Source organism: Rattus rattus, chromosome 3 (genome assembly GCF_011064425.1).
Source record: "Rattus rattus isolate New Zealand chromosome 3, Rrattus_CSIRO_v1, whole genome shotgun sequence".
Taxonomy (NCBI): Eukaryota; Metazoa; Chordata; class Mammalia; order Rodentia; family Muridae; genus Rattus; species Rattus rattus.
The window spans coordinates 105,656,064-105,682,124 of NC_046156.1; the positions used below are offsets into that span (position 1 = coordinate 105,656,064).

Consider the following 26,061-nt stretch of genomic DNA (forward strand, 5'->3'; position numbering starts at 1 on the left):
GCACACGCACACACACGCACACCAGTTAATTTTGATATGCCTTGGCTAGCTCAAAGGCTAGATTCTTTTTTTTTTTTAATCTTTTTTTTTCTTTATTAATTTGAGTATTTCTTATTTACATTTCGAATGTTATTCCCTTTCCCGGTTTCCGGGCCAACATCCCCTACCCTCTACCCCCCCCCTTCTATATGGGTGTTCCCCTCCCCATCCTCCCCCCACTACTGCTTTCCCCCCCAACAATCATGTTCACTGGGGGTTCAGTCTTAGCAGGACCCAGGGCTTCCCCTTCCACTGGTGCTCTCACTAGGCTATTCATTGCTACCTATGAGGTTGGAGCCCAGGGTCAGTCCATGTATAGTCTTTAACCCTTCCTCTAGCTAGCAAATACTCCTCTTAGGTATTCTGGCATTAACACCCTTTAAAATCTATCACTTCTCTACTATCAGACCCAATCAGGGAAGTGGCCACCGTGGCCATTTACCTGAAACTTTTACATGGCTTGTCGGTCCCACAACCATCTGCTTCGTGATTCTGCTTCGTCCTCTCCTCTGTCTCCTACGCTCAGGAATCCTAAAAGTCCCACTTCTGTCTGTCCTGCCTAGCCATTAGTTGCTGGCATCTTTCTTTACCAATCGGAGCCAACTGGGGGCAGGGTCCTTTAGTGTCTTAAGTGCAGACACTCTTGTAAGCAATTTTGGGAACCAAAATTAACATTATAACACAAGCATCATTAGGCAAATCCCACTTCATACAACCATCAGTACATTAGAAAGGGGAGGGTATAAGGGGTGAAGAACTCTTAGAGCGGTACCAGGAAGGAGGGCAACATTTGGACTATACATAAATAAAATAAATGAAAGTGTAAGGAATGGATTGTAGGTCACAGCCTTGAGTGTAGGGAAGGAAAATATTTTCCAACATTTATATTGTATTCTTACAACTTAACTATGAAAATAGAAGCTAAGTTTAACAGATAAAATCAGTGTGCTTTTAAATATAGCCTTCCACTCATTTGGCTGTTGCTAGCTCACTACACTATATTTCTAAGAAATAATTCTGAGTTGAATAAATTTGAATGAAAGTGAATTTGAGTGAAATGTTATCGTGTATGTTTTTCAAGGAGAAGCAAGGATTAAAGGCTACCTATTGGTAATGAAATAATGAATTGTTAAAATTTATACTAAACATATTAATTATTCAAAAACGCATATGTGCTCTTAGGAACATCTGTGTAATGAACCATTTGAAAAATAAACATAGTTGAGCCAGACAGACTGGTAAATCACATTGCATAACTGTACTCCAAAGGAGATGAATCAAACCCCACATCAAGGGAAAAAGAAGACTCTGGAATGGCAGACTGCCACAGCTGATTTCTGTTGTTTCTCAGCTATTATTGTCATTTTGAAGCCAAGACTAATAATATTTGAATGAGCTGAGTTTTTCTCAGAAAATTTCCTATAGTCAGAAAAATTTTACAACTTCAACAAGCTGAAGGAGATAAAAAAAATCAAGATAAATTTAGGTGTCAGACATTCAAGAGTATGAATAAAACAGAATATGCTTACAGGAAAGAGCAACTAGGGCCTGCAAGGTCACCTTGACCATCTTCTTGCAGCTAACCCTTTACTTGTCAGAAATACACAGCTTTTCTTGACCCCCCTAAAAGCAGAATCTGTCAGAATAAATTCATTATTAATTATGTGTGCAAAAGACAATTCATAAAAAGTACCCTGAAAATATACATCCATCTACAAGTCTTTTTTAGCATGGATTTAAGACAACTAGAATCAGATAAGTAAAGATTCCAGGAAAGATAGAGCTGAAAATTAATTGAACGTTGGTGACAAATAGTAATGATGTCATATCATTATCACTGCATTCAGCAATGGAGTATTACAGGATCCCAGAAAGGAGAGACCTTATTTCCCTAAGCATGTTGACTGTAGAGTTGCTTATAGAAAGTCTTAGTCAGGAGTTACGCAGAATGAACAATCTGCCAGTTCTGATCCAAGCTTTGAGTAGGACTGTGTTTCCATTTGTGGTCTTGTGACTTCAATGTTATCAGGATCATGGCACCCAATGAAGCCTCACCAAACCCACATAACTCACAATTTGCTGCTCAACTTTGTCGAAAAATGGAAATATATTGTCCTCACAAAGCCAATGCTGAGGAGATGACCAAGTACCACAGTGATGACTACATTAAATTCTTGTGTTCTATTCATCCAGATAATATGTCTGAATACAGCAAGCAGATGCAGAGATTCAATATGGGTGAGGACTGTCCCGTATTTGATGGCTTGTTTGAGTTATGTCAGTTGCCCACGAGTGGCTCTCTTGCAAGTGTTACAAAACTCAAAAAGCAGCAGACAGACATCATTGTGAACTGGGCTGGGGGCCTGCACCTTGCAAAGAATTTTGAAGCATCTGGCTTCTGTTCTGTCAATGATATTGTCTTGGCCATCCTGGAACTTCTAAAGTATCACCAGAGGGTGCTGTATATTGACATTGATATGGACCATGGCAATGGCATGAAAGAGGCCTTCTATACTACAGACCAGGTCATGACTGTGTCCTTTCATAAATACGGAGGGTACCTCCCATGAACTGGGAACTACGGGATACTGGGGCTGGCAAAGGAAAGTACTACCCACTGCGAGATGACATTGATGATGAGTCCTATCGTGTCAAAGTAATGGAGATGTTTCAGCCTACTGCAGTGATCCTAAAGTGCAGCTCAGACTCCCTGTCAGGGGATCAGCTAGGTTGCTTCAATCTGACCATCAAAGGACACGCCAAGTGTGTGAAGGCTGTGAAGAGCTTTAACTTGCCAATGCTAATGTTGGGAGGAGGTGGCTACACCAGCCGTCATGTCACTCAGTGCTGGACTTATGAAGCAGCTGTGACCCTGGACACAGAGATCCCTAATGAGATAGCATACAATGACTACTGTGAATACTTTGGACCAGATTTCAAGCTTCACATCAGCCCTTCCAATACGACTAAACAGAATACTAATGAATACCTGGAATAAATCAAGCAGCGGCTCTTTGAGAACTTGAGAATGCTGCCCCATGCCCCTGGGGTCCAAATGCAGGCCATCCCAGAGGATGCCATCCCAGAAGAGAGCAGTGGTGAGGATGAGGAAGGCCCTGACAAATGCATCTCCATCTGCTCCGCTGACAAACGCATTGCCTGTGAGGAGGAATTCTCTGATTCTGATGAGGAGGGGGAGAAAGAGGTCGCAAGAACTCTTCTAATTTCAAAAAAGCCAAAAGAGTCAAAACAGAGGATGAGAAAGAAAAAGACCCCAAAGAGAAAAAAGAAGTCACAGAAGAAGAGAAAACCAAGCAGGAGAAGCCAGAAGCCAAAGGGGTCATAGAAGAGGTCAAGTTGGCCTGAGCAAGGTCCGCAGCCCCATCTTCTCCCCACGTCCCTCACTTTCCCTCAATTTCTCAGATTTTATATTTTCCTTATATAAATTATATTAAATATAATATCCCTAGGGACTATATAGGAACCAAGGACCAGCGCACAGGGCTGCGGTGCTGGAAGAACTCTTCCCAGAGCTGACTTGTCCGTCCTGCCCTGGGTCTGAGTTTTGAACCACGTAGGGTCCGAGTGGAAAGAAAACAACCGGAAGACAAAACAACTGAACTGCCACGTGCCCGCTTAGGAGCTCTGCTGAGATTCCCTCGTTAAGTTTTTTAGAAGGGGTGATTGTGTCTTCTGGGGCCTTTTCTCAGGCTTGGGTAATATCAACCATTTTAAGAATAGTTCTGTTTCTACCTTCCCACCCAAACTCGGCAAGCAGAAAAGCCTCTGCCCGTCTTCCCCCAATTCTGTAGGGTGGAGTTGTTAACCTGGTTTTGAGATATTTTCATTTGAGACTGTTTGTAATAAAACAGCATATGTCAAAAAAAACAAAAAAAAAAAAAAATAAAGATTCTATTATTCAATAGGTGGGTTTATGATTAAAGACTTCTGTGTGTCAGTTTTACAGTGGTCCTAACAACATGCGCTTACTCTGTAAATCAAGGTATTCTGGCTCAGATCAGCACACTGGATTGTATACCAGTAGCAAATGTTCTTCAAAATAATTTTTATTAATCTGTACTAATATTTTGGACATATACATGCTTGACTTACATGTCGTTAATTACTTAATTAGCTCAAAAAATGTAAATCTCGCATCCCTGCAGTTCTATATGTCAAATTCACTCACACCCTCAGCACTATCTAAAGAGGACTATGTTTCTAAAAAATTTCACCTTTGTCCGTATTATCCACACGTCTCTGCTTCTTTATGCCTAGCTTCCCTTCGAAGTTTATCTTGTATATAATCAAGCTCTTGAATCCCCACCACTACCGCCACCAACACCAATGGAACGTACTTGAATACTCACATAAACCTGTACTTGACAATTAGGCAGGGATTATCACTTTTTAAATTTTTTAAATAAATAAATTTATTTACATCCCAATTGCTGCCCCCTCATCAGGTCTACCCCTCACAGGGTCCCTCCCTCCATCTCCCCTCTCTTTCTTCTCTGAAAAGGTCAGCTTTCCCTGAGTATCCCTCCTCCCTAATGCATCAAGTCTCTGCAGAGCTTGTGCTATCTCTCCTACTGGAGGCAGACAAGGCAGCCCCTGTTGGAAAGGGATTCCCCAGACAGGCAACAGCCAGGGACATCCGCCACTCCAGTTATTGAGCGAACCACATGGAGACTGAACGGCCCGTAACTCCTGGTCCAGGGAATCCGATGCCCTCTTCTGATCTCCACAGAGATCAGAAGCATAGTACACACATGTTAAACAGACACACATTTATGGGATAAAACTAACTAAAAAACAATTAAAAAAAGGATTGTCACTTTTAACATCCAAGATCCAATAAAAGGACAGTGTCCTTTGCATTTTATTTAACTCTTTTCGCTCTGCTCTTTTCCACTAAATAGCAAAAATTTGTTAAAAAAAACATTTGTCTTTCTGATTTGGGACCACAAGTTATTTTTATTTGACAAGAAAAACTGTCTTAATTTTTTCCTTTTTGTAGTATGTGATCTTGACACAACTTCAGTCATATTGCTACATTCACTTCTATAACAATGTACTAGCGTTACTAAAACAAAAACGGTGGTTTAAAATAACAAAAATATTTCCTCACTATTCTGGACTTTTATTAAAATAGTTCTTGAAATTTGGTATCTTCTTATGAAATACAAGGCATTTAAAATATCCCTGAGGACATTAGAGCTTCACTCAACAAAGCCCAAATAAGATACATTCCGAGCTATTAATTATTTTCTTAGAATGAAGGTCCTAAAACCTGATTGCCATGTGCGGGGAGGATAACTCTTATCCAGTTGTATGGTGTTTGTTCATTGGCCAGTCTCCGTAGCTGTCCTGAATAATAAGAGATGTCCGTATTTACCAATCAAACATTTCGGTAAACCTTCTTTAAGGTTGAAATGTCTTGAATAAACAGTAATAATGCAAGCTAAATAAAGTGTTGCTCAATTTCCGTTATAAGTCATTATTTTTTCTAAATTTATTTCATGAGAACTATATTTTTAGATTAGAAAATGGCATCCCACTGGTAATAATTCAACGTTATACCTAGGCAAATAATGAATGACTCTTGGGATTAAATCTTGTCTCAAGTGAATAAGTCAGATATATTTAATGAATTTTAAAAATATATTTTTAGCGACAGTTCTTCACAGTCACATTCCACGTATGTATGTACTATAGTGTTCATGTTGATGAGGATTCATGAATTACATAAAATATATTAATAATGCCCCTAGTAGGGGAACATCACCACAATGATGCCACTTTAATGATGTGTCTGTGTTAATATTTAGCTCCCAGGGACTAAACCACCAACCAAAGAATATACATGGAGTGACCCATGGCTCCAGCTGCATATATAGCAGAGGATGGCCTTGTTGGCATCAGTGGGAGGAGAGGCCCTTGGTCCTGTGAAGGCTCGATGCCCCAATGTAGGGGAATGTCAGGGCAGGGAAGCAGGAGAACACCCTCGTAGAAGCGAGGAGGGAGGATAAGATGGTGGATTTCAGGAAGAAACTGAAACATTTGATATAGTAAGAAATATCCAAAAAGAAAGAAGAAAGAAATAAACTCTCTGTATAAGTTTGTTTATATTTAATGTTCTGAAATGTGATTATGGTATGAATGCAATTGTTATCTATTCAAGTGGTTCTCTATTGTATCTGTATTGGGTCGTATTCTGAGGAATGTTATAGATGATTATTTATAATATCATTGTTAGGATGTCTGGATTATATTCTTTTTCTTCTCTAGGCAATGTCTTTTCTTTCACTTCTCTTCCTCCAAGTCTATTCTACCCTCTACTCTAGTGGTGTTTTTTGTCTCCCTTCTGAGAGGACTGGCTCCATTTTGGCCTTCCTTGTGTATTGGGCTTTCATGTGTATTGGTGTTGTGTCATGGGTATTTCTGGTTTGGAGTTGTATCTGCTTGATGATACATACCATGTGTTTTTGCTGGCTCTCCTGGATGATATTTCTATTTCATCATTTTATGGGTTTCATAGTCATTGTTTTAATAGCTAAGTGGTACTCATTGTATGTATTTGCATTTCTGTATCCTCCTCTGTTGAGAGGGCATCTGGTGTCTTTCTACTTCTGGCTATAAATAAATTGCCATGAGCATAGTGGGTATGTCCTTGTTTATATGTTTGGAGCGTCTTTGGTTATATTATTGACCAGCTGGCGTGACTAATGTTCTACAGATTATCTGCTGTAAAAGTAGAGAACATAATGGTCAAATATTGATTTGATAATTAGTTTTTTAGGCAGTGGCTGGATGGTGCAGATTTATAAGGCAGTCTGGAGTGAGAGGTTGAAGTGAGGGTTTGCAATTCTGGCCTAGTTGCTCAGCTAAAAAACTTTGCTGGATATAATCTTACTCTAATCATCCTAAATAATGGGCACCTAGATCAGGAGGCTTAGTTAACCTCAAGTAGTGATTTAAAGCTATCTAGACTGTAAAACTGTATAGCTAGGAAGCATCAGTGTGAATTCAGGATTCTTCCAGTAATTTAGCTCTCTTCTGAGAGATCCTCTGGTTTACAAGTGGTTTTAGTTCAGGACAGCTCTCATATATGGCCTGAACAGGGGTTCATGGGCAGACTATATACTTGGTACAACAGATACACTAGTATATAAATTAAAAAACAAGCCTGAGAAAACCAATAGCTCAAACTCTAAACTTCAGTGTTGCTCAGAAGTAAATATTTAAAGAACAAATTTTAAAAAGTTATACCATCTTTTAGAAGTTTTAACTGGCTGACACAGGTGTTCAATATTTAGCCATTTCAAATTATATATAAATAACAAGGCAAGTATGATGTTATACCGTGGAGCATCAACATATCCACCACCTCTGTTCTTTTAACTGTGAAATAAATAAAAGTGTGAGATGTTCTTTTTTTAATTGGATATTTTATTGTTGCATTTCAAATGTTATACTCTCCTGCTTCCTTACCATCCTATCCACCACCTTCCTCCTCCTTCTGTGAGTTATGTACTACTACCACCGCTTCCACCTCACCGTTAGCATCCTACTAGCCATGATCTAGACAGGGTCTCTCCCCCTCCTGATGACAGACATCCTTGGATTTATGTAAAAGCCGGGGTGTGGGGTCCCCTTTATCCATAATGTCAGGAGCTCTGGTGGGTGACTGATTGGTTTATATTGTTTCTTCTATAGATTTATGTGGCTTCAGCTCTAATCCTTCCCTAACTGCTACATTTGGGAATTCTGTGCCTCAAGTCTGATGGACAACATGAGCCTCTGCATTATTGGTCTCCAAGTCTGGCAAACCTCTCAGGGAGATAATATCAAAGAAAAGCACTTCTTCAACATCAGCAATAGTGTGTCTAGGTTTGGTGTCTGTATATGGTATGGATCCCCAGGTGAGGCCAGATGAAAAGTCATAATAGCATTAGAAAGAAGCCGGGTTATTTTACTGCATGAATGTCATAAAGTTTAGTAATCTATTAAAATGGCTGCTCTGCATTTTAAATATGTAATATAATAAATTGGCATTCTAACATTTCTGAAAATGTTTGAAACCTATATAAAACTATCTATTTATCTTTCTTGTCTTTCTTTTACTTACATTTCAGGTTAGAATGGGAGCATAGTGTTGACTCTCTGTACAACAATTAAAATTGGAAGTTTCGCCTTAACTGTTTGCATTCTAAAAAATCGTTCAGAGAAATATCCTACTACTGAGTCCCAATCTACGAACTCTCTTGCAATGGTTGAAAAATAGAACTGTGATTAAAAGTCTCCTGTAGAAAACTTAGCACATGGAAATCAAAGGGATAGGATTTTTGCTTCTTAAATACAGAGACTGCAGTGACAAGAACGAAAACAAGAATCAAAACATATGATATATATTTAAATTATTTAAACAGCACTGGAAGCTGTTTATATGCTGTCAATAGTACATTTTTAGTCTTGTCGAGTATTAAGGCTATAAACTGAGGCCCCAACTCCCAGGAAAATGGCCAATGCAACAGAAGGTCTTTTACGGTGAGAGCGATGGAAGACCCATAACAAAATTTGTCATACTGCTGAAAAAAGGATACAGATCTGTGCTCTGATCAAATTAGACGAAAATGATGGAATCTATCAGATTAAATACTTTCTTGTATTTATTCTGTAAGGAAAAAGCTTTTGTAACTGACTTTTACTAAATTTATAGCTGAAGAGGGAGGCACACAAAGATAGCATTGCTTCTGTTGAATGGAATAAAACAGAATCAAAAGGAGGAGTTATATATGATAGGTGATACATTTTACATTGTTTTTCAAAGGAAAGTTATTCTACCTCCTGTCTTTTTCCTCTTTTCTTCTATTCTTTTTTGTTGGCTTCCTCCCCTATCTTTCTTCCTGTTCCTCCTTCCTGTTCTCCCTTGACATAGTACAGGGTGCCTATCTCATTTTAATGTTCTATACTATAACTAGAAACTGAAATAAATCTTCTATTCCAGATACAATGGCCTCCTCATTATTCAGGTGGAGGCAGGTTATCCAGACATTCCAAGGACATTCAGGGCTATATACTGAGTCCTATTTACAATGTTCCATATATAGAATATGTCTAAACCAAGCCCAAAAATACTGAATTATATAAAACAGGTGCAATTATTACCTTAGCGAAAGATATTATTGACAGTACAGTACCAAATTTATATATCTATTGCTGTAGTGATCAAAATCTCTAAATGTAAAACAAAATAAACAAATCACAAAAATTATGGAGGTGAAAGTTAATTGGGCTGAATTAAGATTCATATGCAGGAAATCTAAGGCAGAACACAAGGCCGGTAATCCAGGAAAAATAACTAAATGAAGACTATGAAAACGTGACGGTTTAATTGCCCTTTACCTGTTTCTCAGCTATCTTCCTTCCTTCTTCCTTTCCTTCCTTCCTTCCTTCCTTCCTTCCTTCTTTCCTACATACCTTCCTTCTTACCATTATTTCTTACATTTAATATGGATTTCATTGAAATAGAATTACATTCTCTTCCCCTACCTTTGTTCTCTTCAGCCTCTTGTGGATACCTGTCCTTGAATTGTCCCAATACCTCCATTCTCAAGTTATATATATATATATATATATATATAATTTACATGTATGTTATATACATGATATATAATATATAGTATATACCTATTATTATACATGCTTCACATATGATTTCAAGGCTGACCTCCTTGTATTGGGCAGCCAATAAGACTATCCCGAAATGAGGTTCGATTCTTTGTTTCCCAGCAGTAAATAGTTGCCTGGTTGCTGTTTAGTAGTATTCTAGTAAAAGTCTCCTCTTCCACTATCATGCCAATTATTCTTTGAAATTGTTCAGATTTTCTGAATACCCAGCATTTTGGAAAACTACCTAGGATTCTTAATTTTACAATCTTTCTTTCTCTATTTAATGTTCCTTGAGAAGTACTTGATGTATTTAGACTGGGCTGCCCAAAATTTAGGGGTCCTATACGTAGTCATTTGTGAAGATAGTATCTATGTTTATCACTAAAACAATATATTTAATAAGGATTATGCTGACCTTGCAATGTATATGCAGTAGTGATGGATTGAAGCTGGCTTCTAAGGTTTTTACCTACTTCAACAAGCCCAAGGTAGGTTTCTAGGACCACACACATGACCTGTATCTCCTAAAGTAAGTGGGTAGCATGTATGCATAGACAGATACTGATTGACACCAACATGCATGTGCTTAATGGTGCCATATGCTCCCTCATTCCATCTGTGTGCTTCTGTGGTTCAGGTTTTCAGCTGGTAGGTCATTATCTACTTATCTCTCTGGGCAGATTATGACATGGTGTGAAATAGAAACAGAATAAATAATTGTTAACAGATAGTTCAATAATGAGAAACTTGGGTTTCTTGTGTATATACAATAAGAACTATTATCTCTATAAGTGAAATCCCTTTAAAAATTATGTGAAAATGGATGAAATTAGAAAAAGATTCTATTGGTGAAGTTACAGACCTATAGGAGGAGAATCTTCTGGGTTCTCTCTTCTGTGCTCCTGGCTCCAAATCTTCAGATGTATGTGAAATGAAGACACTGAGTGCAGAAACAGGAAAGTATAAAAGTGTATATAGTTTGGAAGAAAGTATACAGGTGATATGAAGTTCGGAAACAAAGTAATGTGAGGTCTCAGTGGGAAGGGATATCAATACACAGAAAATGAGGAAGGATGGTTGGGGACATCAGAGATCGGGTTATTTGATAAATCCTCAAGAAATATTATTTTATATTTATTTTAAATTATAGTATATATAATCAAGGAAATGAAACACTTGGGCTTATATTGTTTTGGCACAACAATAGCCATAGATTGTTGAAAAGCCTAGTACTAATTTGGAGACTCAGAATAATCCGACTGAATAATGAAGCAATATATGGGTATAAGCTACTCAGGATTAATGGTATGAACCTAAAAGATAGAGTACATTGAGGAGGAACTGGACTGGGAATTATGGGACCTAGTATTGTCCTGGCCTATTTCTTCTCTCTAGCCCTATGATTTGAACTACGTTTCTTATACAGCCAGTATCTCTCTAGATGGCATAACTGAAAGTGAGATGGGCTGACATGCGTGATTAGTAATTAAAAATGTCTTGCCTAAACATGTCCTCAGAGCAGTAATCTGATGGAGCAAAATTCTCAACTGAGATACCTCTTCCAAGCATCTCAATTAGTGTCCTAAGGTTTAATATTAATCCAAACTTCCAGCAAAAGAAACATAGGCAGCAGGCGTGCACTACAATAGTTACTTGCTGGTCCTTAGAGGCATGGGAATAAAAGATTTTATTTTCCTTCCCAACTCTAGTTCAGAAAATGTGATGGGAAACTGCATAATGAACTAAAACACAAGAGAGGTTCTTGGTCTCTTCAAATATTAGGTATAAATTAATAATTGAGGTGATGTATGAGTATGATTATGTTAATAGAACTCTGTTAAATTAAATAGCTATAGGCACATGTTGGAAGTAGGGGTAATGACTTTTTATTATCTTCTTATAAATATTTTGGCTCTATATAGTTGAAATAATATACTCTAATAATAAGTTACCATATGGGTCTTCTAAATAATAAAAGCAGGTGGATGTAAATAATCTGAACCTTATTCTAATTTTGATATACTTCTGAACATTCCTGTGTGAAATAAGCATGTCTTTATTTGAAAAACCTCTTTTGATGTATAATTGCTTCAAATGTATCCTATCTTTCTTCCTCAAACAATTACACTTCGTCTTTAAAATCCATGGCCTATTTTATCATTAATTGCGTATATAAATAGACTTCGCATACACATTATTATTTTGTTTTATTGTGTTTCCTCAATAATGCAACATACCACCATTATTGATATAGTATATAGGGAGTTGGAAGTGCATTGAATGAAGCATCTCTAGATCTATGGGATGCCGACAAGTGAATCTTAACCCATAGATATACGAAAAGGAGGCCTCTCAGACAGCTTTCACTCGTCGGTTTAATTCTGTCAGGGAAGAAGTATAAATGGTGGAAAATGTGCTGCTTGATGCTGTCCAACTTACAAAATTGAATCTGGAAGGGGACCCTTGTTTCTATCCGTATTAACTCTTGCAAGTTTGTGAAGGCTTTTTTAATTATTAATAATTATTATGGGAAGGACAACCGGCAACTAACTGAACAATACCCCGTTCCTTGCCTAGTTGTTGTCCCTAAGTTTCATTGACATTGAATGAAAATTGCTTCCCTTTACTCTGGGTCTCTCTACCTCAGTTCCTGCCTCCAGGTTCGCCTGTGTGTTTTGCTTTCCTGCCTTGATTTCAATAATTAAGTGTACTCCAAGATTACATGATAAAAACAAAAACCTTCCTTCACGATTTGAATTTTATCAAGAGTAGCAGCAATGTACATAAACTAACATGAGGATTACATTAGAGCAGGCTAGTGCTTGGTGTATACCATTATATATGGAATTATGAAAGAATTTTTGGAATGGTTTGGGAAAAGCACAGGTAAAGATCATTTCTCCTCATTGTTGACTTGCAGAGACAATGGGGCCTGGCGGTACAGGAGTTCCTCAGATTCTCACACGAACTGCATAACTTGTTATCTGAATTAGAATATGTGCTTTCAGCTTAGAGAACTCGGACCCCATATGTACAACTAATGCTGTAGCCAACCCAGAGGCTTCCAGGGACAAGCCCTACCCTACCAAAGACTATATGGACTGACCACAGACTCTGACTCTGGCAATGTGATGTCTAGTAAGAGCACCAGAAAGTGGAAGGGAAACACAGATACTGGGCCCGAACTGATGGGCTTTCGAGCGTCGGCGGAGCAATGTAATGGGGGTGGGGAGGAGACACCCTTAGAAAGTGCAGGGAGGATGTTTGCCCGGAAACGAGGAAAGAGAATAACCTTTCAATCATAAATAAAAATGTAAATTTAATAAAAAAAAAAAGAATATGTGTGCTTTCTAAGGTTGGAAGGTCAGCAGAGTAACAGAGTCCTTTTCTACTGGGATTAAACATTGGTTTTTGCCCGATGAATCTACATGTGGGCTACAATAGGGTACAACAAAGAACAATAACTATATTTGAAAATCTCAACGTTGCAGCATTTTTCAATCTCTTACCTAATTTGTTATGCAGGAAGCTGTTTTTCTCTAGCTCTTAATCCTCAAATACTTTACAAGTGAGGTTGGTACATTAGAAGAGAGCATCAACTGACTGCTGATTTTAAAATCACTTCTGGGCTTTCGTTGATAGAGAAAACTAACAAGAAAGTAAATATAGCTGATGTAGTTATTTGATTATTATCGGGGCTGTGACAGGAATACGTGGAACAGATTGAAGGTTTGCAATCCCATAGGAAGAACAACAATCAAATAATGAATATTTGGAAGCTCCCAAGAGCTAAACCCAGCAATGGTACATGGAGGACTGCAACCAGCTGCAATGTGAATGATGGCGTGTCTGGCATCAGTGGAAAGCCATTGATTATAGATATTCCAGTGTGGGGAATACAAGAATCTGGTGGATTGGGGCATCTTCATAGAAACAAGGAATGGAGGATAGCATTGAAGATATCAGCCATAAATATCCAATAATAAATATAAAATTTTTCCCAACTTACTAATAGATTTAGTAATGTCTCTGGTTAATATTTATTTCAATATTATTTGTTTATTGTGCATGTGTGTTTTTGGGTAAATACAGGAAGTGTCTGTTGAGGACAAGGAAGGTGGGACCTAGGAATGGGTTGTCAATGTTTACTGGGCATGTATGTATAGTATGAATACTGTGGTGTCCTCTGGGGACAAGAAATTAGGATACCTGGGATTGAACTACTAGAAATGTGAACTACTTACAATTCTATAGGTGAATTGAGAGTCTCATCTCTAGAAAAGTATTTGTAACTTTGCTGAAAGTATCTGATCGCCCGTAGAACAATCATGTATTCTTTGCTGACTGACATATTAACCAAATTAAAAAGAACTTTGACCTGTGATGAGAATTTTGAAGTGAAGTAAATTTGGTATCGTAGTCATATATGTGTTGTTGATAATTAATTGACTTTCAACTACTAATCTAGATTAATGAGGTTGTCGCTTTAGATTTGTCTGTTATTATTTGCTAAATCTCCTGAAGATCCTTTCATCCACAGGGTGTTCAATTTGATCCCGTTGTTGCTTGCAAGAGTGATATTTTATCTTTCTGCTGTGACACCTCTACTGGGACAAAGCATAGTTCCTCAACTTCTCAATTGGTAACTCGAGCGAAGAAATTCATCAGGATAAAATAATTACTTAAAATGGTAAAAAGCAAGTTATTCATGCGAAATTAAGAATAGTCCTAATTGTATGCTTACACAGGAGGCTGTTCAGAAAGGATGCGTGCAATTTGGCTACGGAAGCAAAAATAACTGTCTCCTCCTTCTCAGCAGGCTTCTATATAAGTAGAGGATATTATGTGTGGCTTTAGTGTTGGGCTTGGGAGGGACTAAACTTCAGGTACCTGGTATACACATTGAGTTTTCTTCAATCTCTGGTCAAAATACAGAACACAGTAAACAAGGTATCAGATTTCAGTGCTGGCACTGCATTAAAAACTAAATTAACCTGTAATGGAATCGCCTCAGAAATAGATAACACCAGCGATACTAATTTATGTGGTTTCTCTTCTTCAAAAATAAACAAATGGGAGATAAATCTGTGTTTTGCTGAAACACCATTTAAAACAACATCAGTTCACTACTATTTGACACCTGGCATTTCTTTCAGGAGTTATTAAAGGTACCAATTGTCACATTGTTCTGTTTTTAATGTCCTTGGAGAGCAAGAATAAATCCTGAATGGAAGAATAACTAGAACATGGTTCGTGCAAGGGATTCATGGTATGAATTTGCTTTGTCATGATAGTTCTCATGACTTAAATGTTTCATATTGAAAAAACACAGAAATGCTGCTTTGGTTCAGGTTCATGATGTTAATAAAATCAGCCATATTATACTTTAATATATAATACTAAATTACTGGCTATTATGAATACAACAATGAGTAGTCTAATCCATGCATACTTTGATCTAAATAATTTTAAAATATTCTGTTCTTGCATTACTTATTTTATAATACGGGACATGAAATAAATGTGCATTTCAGCAACTATTAAAGAAGATAAAATGTAAAGTATGTTGTCTTTGAGATCCTAATTGTCCTCACCTGCTTAAGTGGAATTTGTTTTATTTTTCCATAAGAATGTTGTAAATTATAACATTTTCATTGAAATTTGAATTCATATTAATCTACCAAAGGATAAAACCTCCTTCATGCAAGAAGTATTTCAGGAAATGATACTTATGTACATGTTTTGTGTTGATATGAATTATTTCCTCCTTTACTGAAATTATTTGCAACAAGAATATACTAACCAAATTAGGTTAATTGAATGCGCAGTAAACTTGTTTTAAATAATATTTCTATTTAATAAATGACATGACTATTGCCAATGTATTGTTATCTCTCTTTTTTCTGCCTATGTATTATAACTGGGTGCTGAATCTTTTTTACATATGTGTTATATGTTTGTCTTCCCTGGTATTATATGAAGTTTATTCTCAAATAAAACACATTGTTTACAGTATTATAAAACAGATAGACTCCTGAAAATGATCATTTGGATTTTTTAATTTCACATTTATGGTATATTCTGATAGCTTGTTTGCTTGACTCTCAACAAGTGTTTGATAAGATAAAAACTTGTGGAATTGAATCTATTCCACTTTTAAATTTTTCATTAGTTATTAGTGTGGAGAATACTAGTATACTGTGTATAGTGTGAGCTATCTCATTATACTATTATATGAATTCTAAAATCTATGAAAAGTTGGAATAAATGCAATAAAGTGGTAGGATGTACAATATTAATATATTGTTATTGTCTGTCATCTCAATAATAATAATTCATATGTATATTAAATTTATGTTGTTCTATAAATGGGTTTGTTTAAGCGCTATGTATCTTATTTATTAAAAGTATAAAAAAATAGAAACATGTGTGTTATTTGAAGCTGAATGTTTAAGCCTGAAAAGAAAACATTGTAGATATTAAGTCCATTCATTCAGATGGGCATGATTACAACTTTCAGAGTAACCACCAGGCAGAAGATGTGACTTGATCCCTTCTCCAGGGACCTATAATCTCTAATGGTGGTTGTGACAATCAAATAATAAAAGTGTGGGTTCATTTCTAATAGACATTTGAAATGATGTTCTGTGGGCTCAGAAAGAATGCTTAGCTCTGTAATAATTCAGAGCGACATTTGAAGGAACTATCATGTCCTTTACAAGGATTGTTTCCTGTCAACACTTTCAAAATGTATGATATATATCCACTTTGCTGTAATAGTAAGAAAAGTACTTCATCTTGGTGCTTCTGATGATCTGTTATTCTACATGTGCACAGCCGTGGTGGATCATAACTCTTACTAATTTCTAGTGAGAGGAAGCTTTATAAAAAAAGTATTAATTGAAGTGGAACAGCTATTATTTTTTTCTTTTTCAAACATTTGCACTCAATGACCTCAACCTGTATATTACATAACCTAAGTATCTTACCAGCATTAACCATCCTGTGCTTTTTAAACCTGTGATTTATCCCTTTAACTTTCCTTTTCTACTGCAATAACTGGTGTATTTGTTGGCCCATGTGGCAGCAATGTTATCAAACCATTCATAACTTAATCTTTACTGTACTTGTATCAGTCTTAATGCAAATATTAAAGATAACATGTTGTTTTCTCATTTAAATCCTATATCAAGTCTTATTATGATGATGTGATATGTAATGAATGAAATCTTTGACCTTTGTTGTAGTTCTAACTATATAGCTTCTAAGTTTAGGAAGTTAATGGTAAAGAATCCCTAGCAGTCCTAGCCTTTAAATCACTCCCACGTTGCAAACTATGGCATGTTGTCGAAATAAGCCTGAATAGAGGTTAGTTACAGTCCCAAGCGAATCTCTGAAAATGGAAGATTACAGATTCAGCTGAACCTTCAACAGATGTTGACACTCATATGGTCTCCCAGCATAATAAGCTCCTGTATCACCGGTGGAAGTATTATTATTGGGGTGCAAAACATAGAAATTCAGGAGGTGTCGTGGCCCCCATCATACTCCTGTTCAGCTTTCAGGCTGTGCCAGCATATCATCCTTAGTAGATTCATAAATGTAAATGTTTTTGCTGAGTTCTGTAAATCATTCTGAAAAGATATTAGTCACCCAAGGGATCCAGAAATATTCAGTCATCAGTCAGAATTGCCGGGTAGTCCTACCTAACACATTTATAGCTATCAAATAAAATGAAAACCACATCATAGAATAGAGCCCTTAAACTTTGAATTGTCTGTGCTAACGCGGCATAGTATAAGAAATGACTCATGCTCGGGAACACCCACATTTACTATTAAAATAGGCATATTGGGTCCAGCTACTTTTTAAGAGAATCATAGTGAAATCAGCATCATAACTGAAAATAACAAATGACATTCTCTCTGCTTCATCAAAAACTCCCTGAAATCAGAAATAATATTGTCATGAACGACATATAGAAATAAATTTACGACATAATAAAATATTTGCAGGCTCTTATTTTAGAACAGATTACTAGATCAGTGTACTTTTTATTAGTGATGATGATGGTGAACAGGCGAATGGTAAAACTAGATACCTGTGATTTTTGAGGAGGTTCTTATTGGTCTTGCCTTTGCAAGGAACATATTATCAAATGTAATTAATGAATGAGACACAGTGAAAGAGCCTTAAAAATATCCAGAGGAAACAAAAGTAGAAAATCAAATATCTCATAAAATTATACACTCCCTTAATGCCTGAAATTATGCATTTGACTATTACCAATAACTTCATTCTTTGCGCTGAAATAAAGGTGTGCTTTCCTTTGTTTTAGCAAAGCAGTAAGATCTACCAAAGCATCAGCAGGTTTTCTTTGCCAATACAAGTAAATTCTCTATGGTTTCTGCCATTATCCGCCTTGAGGTAATCAAGTGCTCGCTGAAATCAGGATCAGCTGGAGGCTTTCTTTTCGCTACAATTGAAACCAGTTCAAATGGTGTGTTTTATTGGAATGTCCTTGAAACTGGCTTTCTCCTCTGAGAATTAAAAAAAAACTTTACTTTAAACTGATGCATTTGGAAGCATTAAATAACGCGTTCTGCAGGGTGATATTAAGTAAGTTAAAATAATTTATAAGGATATTTTGTTTTTAAAGGATGTGTAGTGTTTTGTTGTAGTCAATTGCTTCTGCAACAATGGAAAGCAGATTTGATTTGGGTTCTTCATTTTCTTAATGACGTTCTTCTTCTATTTGATCTGTTAATACAAACTCAACATTCATGAAATAACATCTCCAGAGCGACAATACAGTTAGTTCTGTTTTTAGAAACTTTAGAAGGTTTTTAGTTAAACAGACCTAAAAAGTGTGATTTCCTGTCTTGACAATTGTGCTGTATAGTCAATATAATGGGTAGAAATGTAGACAAATTTTTTAATTGGAAGTTTCAAGCAAATATTTAAAAAAACTTAGATATACCTAAAGAGTATACATTTTAATGATGTAGCAAAATACTAGAATGTTTTTAAATGAAATAGAGTCCTAAAACTACTAATTGAGACAAGTTTTTGGAGCATTTAAGTTTTCTTCTAGTCTGTTAGTATTAAACATGTTATAAACAATTAAGAAATTGAAAACGTATGAATCAACATTTTAAAACATTAATAAATATTTATAGCACAAACAAATATTTTGAGACTATAGATTCTGGAAAAGAAATGTAAGAAGAAGCCTAATGGATGTTATATCCAAACTCTGATTAAAACATCATCTTTGGGCGACAAAGGAAAATGATAAGAGTTATAACAGCACTGGAAACTGCTGAGGCAATATAGAGACAGTTTGTTTCTAAGAATGGTAAGATTTATCCTCACTTAAATCATGTAATGATGGTGCCTTTATTGTTTGAAACATTTTCATCCTTGAAACTCATTAGAGTCCTGAAATTCAAATGTGTGTTAAAATTTACTTAAGACTGTATAAACAGTGAAGATTTCTCAGACAAGCCAAACTCTAAAGAAGACTGAGAAATGCAGACCAGCTAACTGGAGAAGCCAATATCACTGCCTGGCTGATTAGACCAACGGGCGGCAAAGAATACTCTTCAACACAGTGAACTGCTTGGGTTGTGTGGTTTGCTCTAGGCTGGCCTTTGTTGAGCGTACCTGTATTGGGTGGGCTTTGGTGTGTCATTTCTGCTCCTGTAAGTAACTCACACCCTAAGTAGTCCCCAGTGGTGTCACCAACTTGGATTTTTGGAGGTAATGTCTTCGATCTGTTAGTGGATGTCTTTTTATGAGGTGTGAGTAAAGATGTGCCTATCTCCTCCTCAGGAGGCACATGTCACCAGGCTGTCTCCATGATTCAGACTGAGGAATAGCTGTCAGCACCAAGTTACTGAAGGTCAAACAAGTGAAGACACTGGTGGTTGGTAAACCTAGTAAAATACTCTCAAATTACTCAAAATTTAGTTCATGTGTGAGAGGAGCTAAAAGGCTTGCACATCAAGAAATAAAAAAAGGACCTGAGGCGACTACACACCTGCTACCAAGTCAAGCATCCTGGCTCTTTGAGCAGTTCATGTAATTACAGGCATTGATTGAAATGATGAAAAACAAGGCACAATCATGATTTTAAAATAGCATTAATCAGAACAACATCCAAAAGATAAATGCTCTGTAAGTTGAAGAATAACGCATAATGTTTCAAATCTAAACCAATAATAACTGATACTTTTGCATTATAATGTAGGGCTTCCAAACTACATTAATACTTGTTAGACAATAACAAGTTGGTGGCTTACTTGTGAAGACATTACTCGCATTATTCTGTAGTGGCTCATATAGATTCTTAAATATAAAATAAAATTTACAGGAGGTAGCATAAAACCTGAATCAGGTATTATTATATCCTTAAGACAGAAACCAGGAATCCATCAATGTTGTTGGGATAGAAATAAAAGTGGTGGTCCACTTATAACTCCAACACTCAAAGTCCTAGTAAATATTGCAGGTTTGGCCCAGCTGGCGTTTAGGTTAATAGAGACAAATCTAACTTGTCATATTTTCCTTAACACAGAAATCAAGGTTCGGGACCAAGCACCAAATTTCTTCAAACCAATTTTACCAAAACTAAACTGGATGCTTAAAATGAAAGCTTAGCTCACTATGGACCAATCTGCCCTGATAGTGCGATGCCTACAAGATTTTCGAAGTCCTTTTCTTTCCATGGGTGCAGGTTGGTTAAGATACCAATAAATCTGTATACAGTGTAAGGTCTAACTACATATATATATGACTATTTCATAAATAAAGCCATTTGCCGACAGACAGTATATAAAAATGTAGGTAAAAGTCTGAAGAAGAAGCCAAGAATAAGATGATAATTATGGCTGTCTCTTACAAACCTACCTTAAACATTACTTCAAATATAAGCCTTAGAAGCATTACCTCAAAAAGCATTAAACATGGTGCTGTTTCCCTTTACTTTCTAGATATAGTCAATTTCAAATTATCAGCAGAAGTGTGTATTGCAAAAGGAAGAAATACAAATAGTGTGTGGAATTAAGAAATAAAATAAATTATCCATATTTGTGCTGGGAATGTATGGTTCTACCATTTGATAGACCATGAGGACTCCTCTTAAGACTATAGGTTTGTTGATATATACTGTCAGCAAAAAAGAAAAAAAACAAAAACAAAAAAAAAACAGCATAAGACTATGCTAATAATAGATTTGCTCGAAAACAAAATCAGGGAAAAGAATTTTATTTGAAAATATCTTGTAATTAAACGAAGGAACAATTTAAAAGTGATTAGAACTAAAGAGTTAACCGCACTTGTAAAATTAAACAGCCTACAATAAAACAATGGAAGACAAACTAAGTGGAAAGACTGCTTTCACCTGGAATCGTTGGAAATGACATTGTGAAAACAACTGTGGATACTAAAAGAAAAATGGTAAGATTCCCTCCTCTGCTTGAACCCATAGTTTCTAGAAACAATTTTAATGCAAGTGTCCAAATGATTCTAGAAAACACATGTTGTTGAAGAAACACCTCAGGATATATTAAAAATTAGGTGAGGCAAAAGAACATCACGAAAAGTCATCATGATGTATCCAACATAACTACATTACACCACAACAACAGTGGCAAATAGCATGGAATATTATCAGAATATGAACTTACCAGGCTGTGGAACAAAAACTAGAGCAAACTAGCAAAGATAGCTATTCAGCTACATAGATTGGAAAGAAAGAAGTCAAGAAACTGTGTTCTACAAATAAGATGGTCCCATTCGAGCCGTAAATATTATTGCATTTACTGTGTACATCCACATGCATGAGAATCCGTATATTCCATATAAATTATCTATGCATACATATACTCTGTTAAAGATAATTCATTAAATGGATAAAAAGCCTCATTCAGAACAGAAATTATAAGGGTGTAAATTTGAAAACCTCTTCTTGATATATGGGTGAATATAGATGGCAAAGGCTAGCCAAGCAAAAGGTGGTCAGCAATATTCAGGTAGAAACGGTTCCTGGTTTTCGAGGAACTTCTGTGGCATATGCTAAAAGTTAGGATATCCATATTGACCTTTTTAGTGAAAAAACCTAGTTCACCGTAACAACTTAGATGGGGAATGACTGAAATTCTTAAAACTTGTGATAGAATATAAAGAATGTATCCTGATGGCTTTTTTGGCTGAGTTTAACCGCCAGTAAGTATATGGCCAACTAATTGGCCAAAACTAAATGGACTCTGCTCTGCCTCCCACTCGGCTCAGCTCCCCCTCCCCACCCCTCTCCCTCCTCCCTCTCCCTCCCTCCTGCCTCCCTCTTCTTCTCCTCCTCTCCCTCCCTCCTCCCTCCTCCCTCCTCCTGCCTCCCCTCCTTGCCTCCACATCACATCATCGTCATCTGTTCTCCTCCTTCCTGTCCCCTTTCCCCCTGCCTTTTCTCTCATCACAGCAGTCTCCTCTTCCTCATCATATTCTTTTTCGCTTGTTTCTCTTCTTTACAGTTAGAGTGGGATGTCACAGGCTTCAGAATGGGCTTAGAACCAGACAAATGAAGTCTAGTCTCTTAGGCAGCTCTTACATATAAAAATATTTAGCGTAACAATAAATAAGTAAAATTATCTTTAATTCAAATAAACCTATGACTCACATGTTTTAAAAGAAACGTCCTTAGTTACCATTTATGGCCTGGCTGTAATTTTATTACTGTATGCTTTTATACCGGGATGAGGTGTCAAATGTAAAATTTTAAAAATCTTTAAATTATATTATAAGAAAACTTCTATATAGAAGCGTTATCTTCATATGTAAGCTTATTTATTTTTCTGACTAGTCGTATATACAGCAATAAGATGTCGTAATATTTTATCTTTCTACTGTGTCATCATACATTCCTATACATTTTAATTTCTAGAAAAAGGAATTTATATATGATTGTTACAATTACAAGGTGTTTGAATAATCTAAATGTTTATTTACATGAACTGGTGAAACAGTGTGAGTTCTTTCACGAAATGAAACAACGTGCAATCATTTTAAATAATTACGTTAGCAAAATGAAAGCAGATATGAAAAGATGGATGTTTCAGTGCATAATTTTGTCGTGCCAAGAAATAATACCTTGTATATAGATGAAATAAATGTGAAATCAATATTTGATTTTTTCTTCTATTCTTTTAATAAAAGTACTCAAAAATTTAATCTTCTATTAGAAGTTTTACTGCAAACTAGCTTTCAGAGTTTCTTCAAACTTCTAACTTAATATAAATGTTTTCTTGTTTTGGTAGAAAAATATAAAGAATAAAAGTAATAGGGTCTCCTAAAGCATTAGATAAGAACTTTCTTTTTCTCTCATTCTTCATGTTCTCAATAAATGAGATTTTAATGCAGTTGATGCAAAAATAATTTCAACATTACTGGATAATGGAGACAATTCAATAAAAGTTAGGTTCCTACTTATATAGGTTTCTTATTTTTAAAGGGGCATCTATCAAAATAATGTTGATATTGTGATGTGGACTGTCATGCGGTGTAATTATACCCTTTCTAACTGTCGCCGAGCAAGGTGTATCAATTTAGCACAAAGTTAGGATTTTTACCTTAACAACTAAAATTAGGTATAAATAATTGTTTCATTCCTAGTCCCAGTACTAGGTTAAAACAAATATTCCCAAATTTTATATCTTCCATTATAGTTTCAAAAGCATTAACCTCCTCTCAATATGAACCTTTTTTCTTTCTAATTACTTTTTTAAATGTTCCATAGAGTTAGAAAAGAGAATACACTGATATCAATTATTAAGTTCATATAATTGTGTTCAATATTTCATTATAATTATAATAAATGAACATTTAAAATTCTAAAGCTATAAATGGAAAGTTTAATTACCATGATATTTAAAATGGACACATTGATTCTTCATCTACCGACATGACTATTAAATTGATCGAATAGTTACCCTAGAAAGACACCTATTTGCCCTTAGCCTATAAAGTCCTGTATAGAAATTTAAATGATATAATTATGCATTTTTAAATTGGTATATCATGCCATTGAATAAGGAAATAAATGAAAAACAGAAAATTCTAAATAGCTGTTATGAATTTAAATATCAAAATGATTCTTTTATAACTCTGTATATACTAATTTCAATCTACAATAATCACATGATAAATAGCTTTTTATAGTTAAAGGGTATTGCATGTAATATATGTATATTTATATAAAAATAATAAAAAGAAAATAAGGCTATAAATTGAGAGTGAGAAAAGAATGGACTCTAAAAAAAATTAGATTTTAATCAAAAAGCATATTCAAAGGGGAAAATAAAAAATGTAGTTATTCATTTCAGATAATTCAGGAATTTGACTATTTCCAGGTGGAAAAAATGATTGCATTATGGAAAAGGGTCACTAATGCTCCTAAATACATAATAAAAGAATTTATGCTGCTAACATCATATCTTCTTTTTTAAATTTTTTCTTTAAATAATTTGAAATGTAATTTTCTGCATGTATTTTTTGTTCATCCAAGGTTCTGTTAAAGATGAGTATTTTAAATGATTTTTTAATGAGACTATCTACAAGTATCATTTTTTTTAATTTTACATGTTGGTGATTATATATTTTAAAAGAGAACTACATAACTATTAACTATATTTGGGCGAAATATTACATTTTACATATTGAAAATTTTTAAATGAACTTATTGCTCATAATTCAAGTATAGAATGGGATAACGTGTAACTCTATAATCATGTTCATAAACATGTTTATGACTCATAAAGATGATTCAAGTTAATTTTAATCCTTTTAGACTTTTCCTAATACCTAATAGCACACTTTGAGTCAATCATACTTTTACTACATATACCCAGCAGTGTGGTGTGTGTGTGCGTGTGTGTGCTGGCGTGGGAGATGCGTGTGTGTGTGTGTGCGTGTGTGTGTGTGTAAGTGTGCTTGTAATTTTAGCATTCATCAGAGTTTTAACATTATCTTTGACCGTATCATACTTACTTGCCTATAGTGTGCCCTTGTAACATAGCGTACTTATGCCTGTGACCAGTAAACTTTCACTCCTACCCACCATGGTTCTCTTCTAGCTAGTCTTCCTTTTACTTCAATGCCCCACTTATATTTTATTAGGGATCTCATGGAAGTCCTTGGCTTCCAGTACATTCAAGATTATGTGTATTTCCGTTGAAGAAAATGGTGCTCTATTGATGTCGTCATATTCCTCAGTTTCTTCTGTCCTTGTTCTTTTGAGTTTCAGAGGGGTGACCTGGAGCCAACACTATTCAGCACTCAAGTTAATACTCATAGTTGATGAGGTTTGTAGTCTCTGCTTTGACTATTCTCATTGAAACATATTACTCTAGGCATAAACATAAATATTTATAAAACATATTTATAAAATTAAAATTAGCACTCATTTGGAAAAAGACCCAACAATAGATTCCTACATAGGATTCATGACCTTCTGTGACACAAGCTTTTGTCCAGATCTACAGTCTCAGGCATGTAGTTTTACAAGGAATAATCCTTAAATTCACTCATAAAAGAGCTGTCAAAGCACCCATGTATCCCCTTCAACAGAAGGCAAAACCTGTGAGACACATGGGGTCTACAGCTATCGTAGGAGGACCATTGATAACTCTTCTTAAACAGCCTTCATAAAAACCATGTACTATGACCACTAGCTGTCAGAATAACTTTCCCTCAATCCTGGCCTGATTTTCCTAGAGTCCTTTGCCCAGCTGTCTTGGCAATTGGCGACTCACTGTGTCTAGTTCTGATTTGCAGTAACAAACAATGCCAATAGCTTATATTTTTGGGGAATTTCTGGGATCCCTAAGATTGCTATTATTTTGGCACTTGCTCCATGTTTGAAAACCTGCATCTCAAGCAGTATTTCAATGCAGAGAACTTCTAGAATGTAGTGCATGTTTTGTTATTGTAGAGCCTCTTTCACTCAGCACAACGCACTTTGGGACTCCCCCATATTAAGCATATATCGATACTACGCCCCTATTATTTCTAGATAGTTTTTCATTATACACACATTCCTGAAATATATCAATTTATTCATGTGTAGAAGGACATCATTGTTTTTTCAACTTAATATAAACTAATGTTGAATATAAGCCTGCTTATTAGAATCATATTCAAGTGTTTATTAGGACGTGGTTTCCCTTTTGGTATAAATATGTAGGAGATGAAAGTTTGAATAATGGTTTTGGTTTATACTTAATTTTCTAAAACACTGGGATTATTTTCCTTAGAGTATTGTTTCAGTTTACACTCCTGAAGTTAGTCTATGCC

The 26,061-nt window shown here is 35.7% G+C and overlaps 1 pseudogene; it reads left to right on the plus strand.

The window, feature by feature from the left end:
* Positions 1–2,058: 2,058 nt before the first annotated feature.
* On the plus strand, positions 2,059–3,405 carry LOC116895874 (annotated as a pseudogene).
* The last annotated feature ends 22,656 nt before the right edge of the window (positions 3,406–26,061 follow it).